Source organism: Tetrao urogallus (assembly GCF_951394365.1).
Source record: "Tetrao urogallus genome assembly, chromosome: 9".
In the NCBI taxonomy this organism is placed as follows: domain Eukaryota; kingdom Metazoa; phylum Chordata; class Aves; order Galliformes; family Phasianidae; genus Tetrao; species Tetrao urogallus.
Window position 1 is genome coordinate 5,516,548 of NC_136822.1, and position 13,019 is coordinate 5,529,566.

Consider the following 13,019-nt stretch of genomic DNA (forward strand, 5'->3'; position numbering starts at 1 on the left):
GTGATCTTTCTGTGCCAATTGCAGAAAACATTGCCTAAGGATGTAATACAGAGAGCAAAGAAGAAAGTCCCAGCACTATTGCAAAGACTGATATTATAGTCATTATTCTTGCTGCAGAACATTACTGTTGTATTTTGTACCAATGTTTTAAACATTCTTTTTCCCACTTAAGTTAAAAAAAAAAAAAGACAAAAAGAAAAACTTTGAGAATACAAGGTCTTCAAATCTCCTGTTAAAGTTTAGGTTTGTTCTGAAATGCAGTAATTTTAGTTTGTTCAGGAGCAGAATGATTGCCCCCCCCCTTCTGAGTATTTGAACATTTACTCATCTCTGGGGAGTCCCAAGAGGGAATTCCACTTATTTTCACTTGTGGAGTGAAAAGTCACCTCAGACTGTCATGCAACCCAAGACCTTTCTTTCTGTATGAGATTTGGACTCTAGACAAGAGCAAATCTTTCCAGTGGAGAATGAAATTGAAGGAAAATTCTCAGGGACCAGGTATCCACTGGTTCATTTTTGAGAGTGGCTTAGGGCCAAAGGTGAAGAGGTCTTTAAAGCTCCCCTTCCACCCTCAGCCACCTGCTCTCCTTTGTAACCCCGGTCTCAGTACCTTGGTGTATCACAACGATGTCATGATGAGCTCCCAGGTCACTCATGATTCTGATCATGTGTCACACTTCACCAAAAAGAGTTTCCTCTAACATCTGAGAGGAAACCCCTTACTGCTGCACCCAGTTATTTGATCCCAACCATCAGGTGCTTTCTTGCTGATGACACATTGTGAAGAGTGTCTGACTGTTTCTTGAAGAAAGTAAAAACACAAAATTACCAATTAAAAAATTGGTTTTGGAGCCATGAGACAAAGTTCAAAAGGGCTCAAGGGAATAGTTTCATTACTGTTGAATCTGCAAAGTCTTCCTCACCTAATTTTCTGGGCAGCATCACCTGGATGCTGTGTATTTGACACAAATACAAAGAAATTGGAACTGCAATTATTCATTTGTCTTGAGATAATTTCTAGCTAGATTAGTTCAAAAATAGGAAATGGAAAAGAAAGCATTTGAATGATCACACACAGCTTGGTTTAGGATATTTCTTTGCAGCCATCCTAGATTTGTAATACCTATATTTTATTTCGAAGTAAATTGACTTCTGGATTATCATATTAACCAAAATTAAAGCATAGAGAATAGAAATGATTGAATTATTGATATACATTCATGGCAGCCCTCCAGCATAGAAGTCAGATACTGCCACATGAATACAATGATGTGAAACTGAAATCTGTATTTAGCTTTTGTCATATCCTTGAATAAAGAGGCTCTTTAATTATCAGCACTACACCTCACTTAGAATAGCAGATTTAGAGAGCTCAGTATAGCAGAAACTTTAAGCTTCTTTAAACTTTAGCTTTTGTTAGGGAATCCTTATGTTATTTTTTTTTATCTTTAAGCACATAAATTCTGGCAGAACAATGTAACATGTTCCATGTTTGTCCATATTTTACCTCTTTTTTCAGTTCCATTTTGTCCCATTCTTTTAACTTCCTGCTTTCTGTACTAATGGGGGGAATATTTGCCTCTCTGGATGCTCAGGAGAGTTATTTGTCTGAAAAGGACCGTAGTTTTGACTTCTCAGTGGTCTGTGGTGATTTCAAAATGCAGCTCTTTGCCTTGAAAATGTTTGCTGACAGGGTAAATAGCAATTTTATTTTATTTTTATTTTCAGTGGCGTTGTCTAAAGACTCGATCTATCTATATTGCTATAACAGTAGGAGCTCTTTTGGGTTTTAATTGAAACAGGTAGTGAGGTCGAGAGCAGGAAATCAGGCACAGGTAGAGTTCTGAGGGAGAGTGAAGCAGCAAGGTGGGAGCTGCTCTCCTTCTTTCTGCGAGGACTGTGGCCCAGCTGGGTGCGAGAAGCATCGCCCAGTGCTGAGCTCTGCACTCCCTGTGCACTGCTGTATGGCACAGCTGGGCAGTGCCTGCTCTTCTCTGAGATCCAGAGTGTGTGCCAGCAACAGCTGCCCAGAGAAGGGGAAGCCGTGGCTGCCTCCAGCATCAGCACTTGTTTTTTTTTGTTGCCTCTTAAGCTGTGCACAAAAGGAGTTATTTTGCCTGTGCTGCTGAGAAGTTTGTAACTGCTGTTATTAGAAAAACAGGTGAAACTTGTCTATCACAAGAAGGCAACAGTGCTGAACAAAAAGATGATGAAAATCACCAAAGAGACTGCTAGTACCTATAGTCTAGTCTTGGCCATCCACCTAGCAGTTGTGAAGGTTCTTGAGAGCGCTGTGTAGGGCAGTTATAAACTGGCAGTCTTGGACCACAGTGGCACTCCTTCACACCATTTGGACTTGGCTGAAGACTCTAATTCCTCACCTTTGTAATCAGTTATGTCCTGTCCACTGATCATGCAGATGATGATTTGCTATGAGGTCTAAGGAGTTCAAATTCTTCTGGATAATGCTGAAAGCCAAGATGAGTGGCCAATAAAATGACCATGCGAATATTTCTATTTAATTACTTAAAAAAAAAAAAATAAATGCGGAAACAGGCAAATCATCTGGAGATTGGGAATTTCCATATTCTCCCTACAGTGAAGTTTCTCCTGATGTCTTCAGTTAGATGTTGTTTCTTTGAGGTATGCTACTCTTGAGAAAGCAGGAAGGTCTGAGCAGAGGACCACAACACCTAGCATGTACAGAACAGAAGTCACGTGTTTCATATTGATTCATGGCCTTTAAAGTCATGAAGAATCATTACAATCATTTAACTGAGCGAACAGCTAAATATTCTGTTTCTACACCTAGAAACTAGTAAATTCTTCTTTTTAACTTTTCTTATGCAGCTGGCCTCACATTAAAGATGTTGGCTGTTTAAGATTTTCTCAGCTTTCTTGGTAATCAATTCCAATAACTAATTAATTATTTTTTTAAAAAAATCTTATTTCCACTGTCAGCACTTGGCAGTTTTCCTGTTTTTGTCTGCAAAATTAAATGGCCTTATAATTTCCTTAGGTTGTTACTACCAATGTGATTCCAGATTTAATTAATGTGTTTTGACAAAATTTATAGACTGAATTCTTACTCGGTCTGTGCTAAACACGTTTCTTGGTTCTCTAGGCATTCTTGCAGCCTCTTCATAATCCCTTTGCAGTATTTCCATGCCTTTTCATCTCGTGGACACAAGTACTTGAATACCAGTGTGCTAGAGGCAATATTGCTAGATATTCCACAGGTGGGATCTCCCCCTTAATTCCTCTTGGTGTCCACCTCTCTAATTCCTGCTCGTTTTGCTAAGAACATCACTTCTGTGAGATGGTTTTCCTTCCACCGCAGGGATGGTCACTGATGGCAGGCGGGACAGCCGGAGATGTGCTCAGGCAGCTGCTCTCTGCTGGTGCAGGCAGTGCTGCCGGTGGCTCTCCTCTGCCTTCTGGGAACAGTACTGGTTTCATAATGGTTTTGTTGTGCGGTCACGTTCAGGGCACTCAAACCTTTTAGTTTTGAAAAATCTGTGAAAAGGTACTAATGCCTTTCTGAAGAGACAGTAATTGTGAAGTTGAATTAAACGTTTGACAGGATGTTTCTAAATCTTTCACTAGAAAATTCTATAGTATAATTAATAGACAATGTGGTTCAGATTCCCCTGCATCCGCAGAGAATCTATTGAAGTAGGCTGGAAAGATGGGAATGAGACAAGGATTTTCTTGAAAAATTTCTCCATCTGTGAATGCATAGCTTATTTTACTTTAAATAATTAGCTATGAAAGTTCCTCATTAGTATTGTATTAGTAGGCCTTGCGGATAAATAGTCTATATTCCATATCTGCCTTTTTAGCTTGATTGTGATCTCTGATGTTTGAGACTATTCACTTATTTTCTGTTAGATTTTTGTGAAGACAACTCGTGTCTTCCCCTTCTCCTCCTTCCGAATCATTTTTGTTCATCTCATCTCTCATCTCTTCCTCTTCTGACTACTCTGTGACTCAGCACGTAGGCATTATTTTTGTTTTAATATAAAGATTGTTGAAATTAGAAGTAATCAATCTGTATGTGACTTTCTCTTGTCACATATATGCAGCATAATATAATGTAATAATCCCTGTTTTTAATGGCCCATATGCTGACATAGCACACGCTTTTTCCTCTTGATATAGTGGGTGACATATGCATACATTTCATACATTATTTTTTATAAATCTTCCTTCTGTCTGAATTATAAATTTCAGTCTTGAAATAATTAACTTGTTACATATGCTGCTACCTTTGCAAAACATTCATGTTTGGTAAGTTGCATTATCTTTAGGAGAAGTTGCCATTTACTGCACACACAGTTGAACAAGGAACAAAATCATTACAAACAACAGACAAAAGGGAAACAGAAAAGCTGTTTGTTAGCTGCAGTAAGAGTAGTAGATGTTAGCAACTGAGTAAAGCCTTCTTTAAACTCAGGAAATAGATGAAATATGGGGGGGAAAAACACCTCTTAAAATGGTATGTACCAGAAAATAACAGTATATAATACCATCTTTTGTTATAGAAAAGCAAATAGCCAAAATGTCTCTTGATGTAAGCAAAGGAAGCAAAGACACTGTAATGCCATAATTTATCTGAAATATCTATGCACTTTCCTCAGTGCCACTGGCTCTGCATCTCTGGACTCCTTATCGCTCTTGTCCCTAAGGCCTATTGGTAATGGTAAACTGTTTCCCAAACAGTGCCCTTACAGTTTGGGAGACTCTGACATGGCATAAGCCAGCAAGGAGTCATGGAGTGAGCAAGAAGTCAGGGAAATCACTGAACATCTGTGCTTGAGCTCATCACCTGAACCTGTTTTAATCAGGAGTGTAGCTGAGACCAGTAAGATCCACTGCTTGATCTGCATCTGAATGGATGATCTGCACCCCGAAGTAACCGGTTACAAATGATTCATGGCAAAGCCTCTTAAAAAAGGCTGATTCACACTTGGCAAATGTTGTCTTGAGAAATAAGTTTTAGACTTTGGTTTTCTTTGTTTCATGCACATGGCTTGATTGATTAAGATGGATTTCTTGGCTTAGCTGAATGTTCTGGATTTTGTTCTGAGTTTTTGTAAGTCTGGCTTAAGGTGAAAGTTGAGGAAATCTGTGGTAGTTGATATTGTGGATTCCATGGGTCTGAAATGAGCCCCGTCCTTCTAATTACTCATACCACTGCAATAAATTATTTCTCTGAATTAAATGTTTTTGTTACAGTAGATAGATGTTACGGAGCACCATGTGAATTTAAAATCTAAAATATTGATACAGTTCTCTTAGAAAAACAATCAGGTTTAAAATTTTTTTTTTCTGAAAATCCTCAAATAATTAATACTTAATTATGCAAAACAAAACTTACAACATTAAAGCTATAATATCATTTGCGTTGTTTCTTTTGTGCTCAGCAAGTTCATACCACTTTGTCTTCACAGTACATCTGAGAGGAAGCATGTGTATTCTGTTCTATGAAATCAGCCTTGCTTCTCAGCAATAACTCCCCGTAACTGAGACCAGCTAAGATTTTTTTCATTAGAAGTTCTCTTACTGCTTGTTTAGAGCTCTCACATACCTGTAGTGAGGGCTGTACAACATCTTTGCATTTTTAGGCAGTTTTCCAGAAGGACCTACTAGCAATAGCTGAGGTGTTTGTAGACAATTTAGCACCAAAGGTAGTAATGACCTTTTACACAGCAAAAAGAAAGGTATTTGAGAATTCTGGCAGCATTCAATATTACAAGCTATTTTCTAAACTCAGTGTACTATTACTGTCTTTGTGGTCAAATTTTATAGCTCTTTTACATGTAAAGCTGTCCTTGATATGGAAAGATGAGAAACAGTTGCAAAATTCCTTCACCTCTGATCTCATCGGCTTCAGTCTTAATTTCTTTTCCTGTTCTCTTCTGATTTGTCATTCTTGAAAGCTGACTCATTAACCTGTGCTACTTCATCAGATACCTTTGTAAGGTTTATATTAATCTGTAAAAACTGTAAATTGCTAACACAGGATGCTGTATTTACAAGACAGTAATTGCCTCACATTCAAGACTAATCACCAATCCAGATTTATTTTCTACAAAGCTTCTTCATTGGATAATATGAAGATACTGGATAATAGACATGTGCTCTCCCCACAGCGTGTGTGGGGAAAAAGATGCTTTTAGTCTTTCTTGGAAATAGTTCAGTCACAAACATATTCCTTGAAAGTTGAGCATCCAAATGATAAGAAGTGGGGAGGGAAGGTTCTGCCCTGCTTCTTGTTTCATGAGGAGCCTGAATGCAGGAGCTGGAAGAGATCAGGGAACTGATGGCTGCAGCTATCACCCGAGGATGCTGCAGGGCATGCTGGGTTCTAAGAAGTTCCCAGGGAAGTGATAACATAGCCAGAATCACAGTCTGTGCCTGAGACTTACTTTTTTTGATGGAGACTACAACACTACACGGGCACACAGAGGTCTCAGTTCTGCTAATTAAGAGTTTCATTGCACATCTGGTAGACTGGCAGATCATCTTAACTCATTTCCATTTATGTAGAAACATTGCTCTTTCAGATTAATGCTGCAGAAGTAGTAATTATGTTTTAGTATATTTTTGTGAGATATCATTTTTCTGTCAAAGACTAATTGGTATGACAAGTTATAGATAGAAACAATATAGTGACTTACACATGGTTTCTTAAAGGCTGAAGCCAAGGGTATGACGCTGCTCAGGTTACTTCAACCTCTGCTATTGATTTACGTATCTACGTGTTTATTTATTTTACAAGGAATGTATTTTGTTCATAATTAATTTAGCTTTTTCTTTTTTTTTTTTTTTTTTCCTCTGAAGAGATTAATTTATTCTACAGAAGCACTTAAAGCATATATAAAATCCCTTTACATTTATTTAGAACATGCTAACCTGCTGATGTTCACTAAGGCAAAATGGATAAAGCTGGATAAGCATTAGAAAAAAATCTACCTTCATTCATTTGGATTGAAAATTTAATTCAGGTTGACTTTGTTTAACTCCTGTAACCATTTGGAAATTAAGTTTTAATCACTCAAAGGTTTGTAGAAAGCGAGCTTCGTATGTACACATTTAAACCACTAGGTACTAAAAAGATATTTAAGTTATATAGAATGCAAAAATGCTTTTCACCGTAAGATTATTAAATCCCTATGCCAGAGCAAATATACGAAACCAATTAAACAAATCAGATCAATATTTGACAGCACCTTGTACAGCTAGAGTCAAAAACATGCATAACTTCATGGGCATGTAAGGAAAGAAATGTAATTGCAAACTCACGATCCATGAATTAGGTCTTCCTGTATGATACCCTTAGTAAAAATAGCTCAGGCAAGGAAAATGGAGGAGAGGGGCCACTGACAGTAGCAAGAATGAATTTCAGAATGGTAAAAATGCCCAGGTTCCTTACTTTACACTTCCAGAATTTGAAAATATTTAATTTAAAGCAAAATGCACAATACTTACCAGAGAGACATAAATCACATTAATTACATATCAGTAAATTACGCTTATGCTTTGCATGAGCTACCAATGGGATGTGAGGTCATTTACTTAAACCAAATGACAAGCTTGTGAGCTATTTTGTCTGAGAACTTGGGAACCAGTGTGTGCAGATGAAACAATGTAATCTATTTGTACTCAACTTCTGTCTTCACACATCACCCTCACCCTGTATTACCTCCCATGTAGTATCTGTAGTACCTCAGCACTGGGATGGAATGCAGCCTGCTATCTTGGTCAGGTCACAGTTGGTTCAGTTGTGGCAGTGCACACTCGAGTCCTTTCCTATGCTGTCTTAGAACTCAGCAGAGGTGATGATTCTGTGTAGTCCTACAGCTGCTGTCCAGAAGTGTCCTACTGCTGCTTTAGAGGCTCCAGTCGGAAGGGCCGTGGTGATGGGAAGGGGGTGGTGGCCCTCTTGGAAGAGGAGCTCTGAGGCTTGCTTCCTCTTTCGCAGTGGAACTGCATTCACCTTGCATTCAGAGCATGGCTACTTGAAGCACTGCTGGTATTGCAAACCTCTGATTAAAGGAAGGAAAAATAATGATGGACTTATTAAAAAATATTTTAGGAAAATCAATCATTCCTATTGATTAACACGCAATGTTAAGTTATTCAAGGCACAGAGTATTCTTTATTGATCCAAGGACATCTGAAATAATTTCACACTGCTTAATTGTTTTTGTAATTCAGTCACATCTTTTGCTTTATCTATGAATTGGTAACTACCAAACTTTATGAGCTTTTGGAGAACAATAATTTCTGTATGATGATAATTTTTCACATTACAAAAATTAAGCTGCCGCCCTTTCAAGCTGCGAATTGCTAAAACATAGAACTTGCTTTGTTATTGCCAGTGATAGATGCAGTACAAATGCTAATCATGCTGGGCTACTGCTAAGCAATACTTGCTTGCTGTTTATTGGTGATGAGAAATTTCACTGGGAAATTCGCAGTCTCTGCAGCAAGACTCTAATGATATAGTAAGAAAATGCAGTTGTCTGAGAAAAAGCTCTGCTGCATTCCCTTTTTATTTTGTTGGTCCATTTATTGTATATTTGAGTCACTTAATGGGCTAGTAAACCTGTTTTGAATTCATTGCCTACCACAAGCTTTGCCTGAAATCTGCAACCCTCAAAATAAGAAATTCTCAATTTACACAGAAGACCAACATTCTTCCTGAAAGAGTAGCAAAATGTTATTTTCGTTAATAATATTCTCTGGAAGAAAAAAAATAAAAATATACATATGCTTAATTCAAAATCCTATGTTGTATTGCCAGGAAGTGAATGGATGAAATGTGATGATAAGTGTAACCTCATTCAAGCAGCAGCTTATAAGCCTTTACTTGCAGCAATGAGAGTGGTAGAAAATGGGACTATTAGGATGCACTGTATTTCAGTGAACTGTTTCTCCAAGTTGCTGGCATCTGTTGACAATGACCAGTAATGCCACATTAGCACCAGTCAACGAGGCAGGATAGCACTGGGGTACTCTTTAAGTTTTGTTCACAAAAATACACCCAAGAGGAACCTTTCTACCTCCTTTGGAATGTTTTGCCCCAAACTACATCATGTATAGGAATAGGTTCCTTGCTCAAGTACTTTTTAAAATAAACCTCATTTGGGGAAATTGAGAACAATTAAGGTATTTATCATTTTCTGTTAAGGGATTAGCCCTTCTGAAAACTTGAAGCCACTGTGGAGAGCCAAGGCATAAGTAAGTGAACTGTTGCTCTAGCTACAGTTGCAGTTATCAAACAACAGTGTGAAATACTGCATATTTGAAGGTTTCTTCTCTCTGACAAAATTAGTTGCATATTTGTCTTCGGATGTCTTATAGTTTCCTGTAAGTAAGAAAAATACTTTTTCATCTGAATCTGTGCTGAAGTAATAGCACTGCCTCTGGAATTATTCTAGGATTTGAACTCTTGGGTGATTTTACTTCATTTGGTTTAGAAAGCCAGATGGATGTGGTCACATATTTAAGAATTCACTTCACCTCTTGGAATGATAGATCTGCTGTCTCTCCCTGTAGATGTGATTCCCCTCTGAATTCGCTCTGGTCCTCTCAAACTCATTTTTTGTAAGGGTTTGACTGCAATTTATTTTTTTGATTTCAGGTGATTTTTGTTAGAGTTGAATTTCACGGATTCATGTGGATAGCTATGTGGGTGCATTTCTGTGTTGAATCTCTCTGATGTAATTTTACTATTATTTATCATCTTTGGAAATCACTGCATTTCAACAACATCTACTTTCCAATCCATTTTTCTGTTCAGCTTTGTGATATGATCACTGTTTAGAAGCACAAAAAAATCATCATAGTTTCCTTTCTATATACAAGAAGAACACAGTCAATGCACAGGAAACTAGAGCTCTCAGAACAGAAGCCATGAATGATAAAACTACACAATGTGAGCTACTGCTGGAAGTAGTACTTTAATATCCGGTGACACAGATACGTTATCTGCTTTGGTCTTTAATGTAATCTAGACTTTTTTTCTTTATATTAAATCCCATGTGGAGGGGAAAAAGAAACTCCTTACAGGCTCTGTGACTCACTGCACCCAGGTTCTTCTGAATTTCCAGTATACCCTGAGATCTGCATGTCTTTGGATGGCACTCTTCACCTATGTTCCTAACGAAATGATTACCTTCTGTAAATATCAAGTCTTGTTAAGTGATCAGCCTGAATACAAGAGCCCTCTGCAGCTCAATTCAAACAGAATAAAATCCAAAATGGTTACTATCAGGACGTTTTCATTAGAGAAGTGCAAACAAAATTGACAAAGTATAAGATTATGTGATTATAATAATCAAGAGAAATTAGACATGGAGAAGTAAAGAAATTATTTAAAAAATGAATTGGAAAGTAAAGAACATCCATAGAACGTACCTGGTTCAAATTTATCTTGAGAAGGAAAGTTTATAGTAACTGGAAAATCCACATCATTTCTTACATTGTCTGGTATGATAAGCTGGTGGTTGAATAATAGGCAAGCCATCAACTACAAGGATGTTAATTTCTATATTAGAATATTCTTTTCTGCAAAATTTTCATTTCATTTTGAAGGTTGTGAATTTGTAAAGGGAATCTGTGCTTTGCTCTCTGATGAATAAGTAGAGACTATTTAAGTGTTAGTTTGGAAAGTTTCGTGTTTGCTAAAACCTCACAGTTTGTGTACCAGCCAAAATTAATTTAAAATCTTACGCTTTGCTCTAAGAACTTTGGGAAATATTAGGAAAATATACAAAAATTAGAAAAAGGTAGGAAAAGAAAGCATTGATTAATACGGACAATATTGAGGGTGAACAAGAAAAATGCATTTTTCATGTAAACGTTCTGGAACATGGGGAAAAGTATGAGAAATGAAAGGCTTCTGAAGAAGGCAAAAGGCATGAAAAGCAGATCCTATGTATGCTTTGTTATGCATAGGATCTTATGGGGTCAGCACTTCTAAAAGTTTTTCAAATTGCATTTTCAGTTGGGTTTCAAAGGTTATGTTGGATATTTATTGTTCTTCCCCTTATACGCATTAAAGTAGCCATATTCATATCCCTGCAGGGATTCGTATCTTGCTTAAAGTCTGTACAGAGACGTCAGAAGAACACAGTGAATTAACATAGGCTATAAACCTTACGAGGGGGTACCAATTTCCATCTCTAACTTTATCATGATGTTTACAGAATGTATGTTCTCTAAAATGGAATGTAGCAGAAAATCCATTGGTTTAAAGGAGAATACATGAGGAACAATAAATGCTTTGAAAAATTTAAGAATTTGCCTACTGTGTCTGACAGCAGGCTGAGGTTTTGCCTCTGCCTATAGCAAAAATGGTCGCAAAGAAAGGTCTTAGTTCAGCTGCTTGTAAAGCAGCACCAATTTCATGATCTAATAATCTAAAGAGAGCATTACACTCTCATGCTTGGCACCCTACACTAAATTTTCAGTCTTGCTTTGATGCAAGTCACTGCATGGGTGTGATCCAGCACCTTTCTAGTGGGTAAGACTACGCTGTGTCACAGACTGATTTAGGTCCTGTGGCCCACTCTGGTACCTTTGGTCATCCAGTGTTGTACTGGCAACCAAATAAAAACTGGTTTATTTCTTCTGGAGCTCAATTGCAGATGCAGGAGAATAAGAGAGATGAGAAGGGGTGTTACATATTTAATAGCTGGAATGACAATGAGGAGAGTCTCTCAGAAGAGACAGAGGAGAATCCTAGCTGTTTTGAAATCTTCTTTTTATGATTCAATATTTTTTCCATTGAAATCATTCTAAAAAAACTACAGTGGGGGTGGGAGAAGGCAAAGGCAAAACATGGCAGCTTACCTGAAAACGGCAGCCAAGAGTTTAAATGCATTGTGTCTGGCAGAAAATGAAGAAGGCAATTTGGTAGGACATGTGCTCCTGGTTGTGCTTTCTTTCGCATGAATTATATGGCACCTTGATACGGGTGCCCATCAAAAGGCTATTTTTGTGATTAGGTGAGATTAAATTAACATATATCATGATTTTATTTAGCAATCTCACATTATATATACCAAGCAAGGTTCATAAAATGTTTAAAACAAACATTGCTTTTGAAATAACAACAAAATAGCAACAACAAATAGCAAAAAAAATCATGTGTTCTTTATGGAGCCAAAGTAGGATCAAGGTCTACTGCAATTTAAGAGCACGATGAAAGCAAAGAGTTTAAAAGCAGAGCATACGTTAAAGCTTCAGCCATTAGAGATGAGGAACAATTGGCTTACTTTCTGTCACAATGATTATAATATGTAGGCTTCTATATACTTTGAAAATTTCAATCTGCTTTCTTAAATAGGAATTATAACATCACACACAAGTAATAAGGGATGATGCAGTAGGGTGGTGGTAGAGTTGATTTCCAACATTGCAGCTTCCCAGCTTTAGTGAACTTCTTAATGCTATTTTAGCAAATATGGGTCTTTGCACACCTTCCATATGGTTTTTCCACTGCAGAAGAACCTTTTGTTTAAAAATCTTCCCAAGGATTACAGAAAAGATTTATTTATTATTCACATGGCTCATTTATTAAGAATAAATAATTTAAATATATTTTCTTCTGCTAAACGCATTAGCAGTTGCAGCATAAATGGAAAGAAATGTTTGTATTTAAACTCATGTCTGGCACTGTTTGTTCTATTCAACTTGATGGGCACCGTGCTTATTTATTAAAAGCTACTGACCTAAGTCTCTAGAGAAATGCCTGCTAACTTCTAGAGAGGCAATGAAACCTGTAGCAGCAGTGGCAAAGTGCTGCAGCATTTTGTTCCATTCTTCTAACACTTAAGGCAGGCTTAATGCTATGAAGCAAAAGAACAACTAAGCAGGAAGACCCTGGGCCTAATTCAAACTTGCTGCGAAGAAAAAACGATATCAATGTCATTGTTAATGGATTTGGTGCACATGAAAACCATTACTTTATATGACTAGCAGAAATAAATCCTACTTCCATTCTA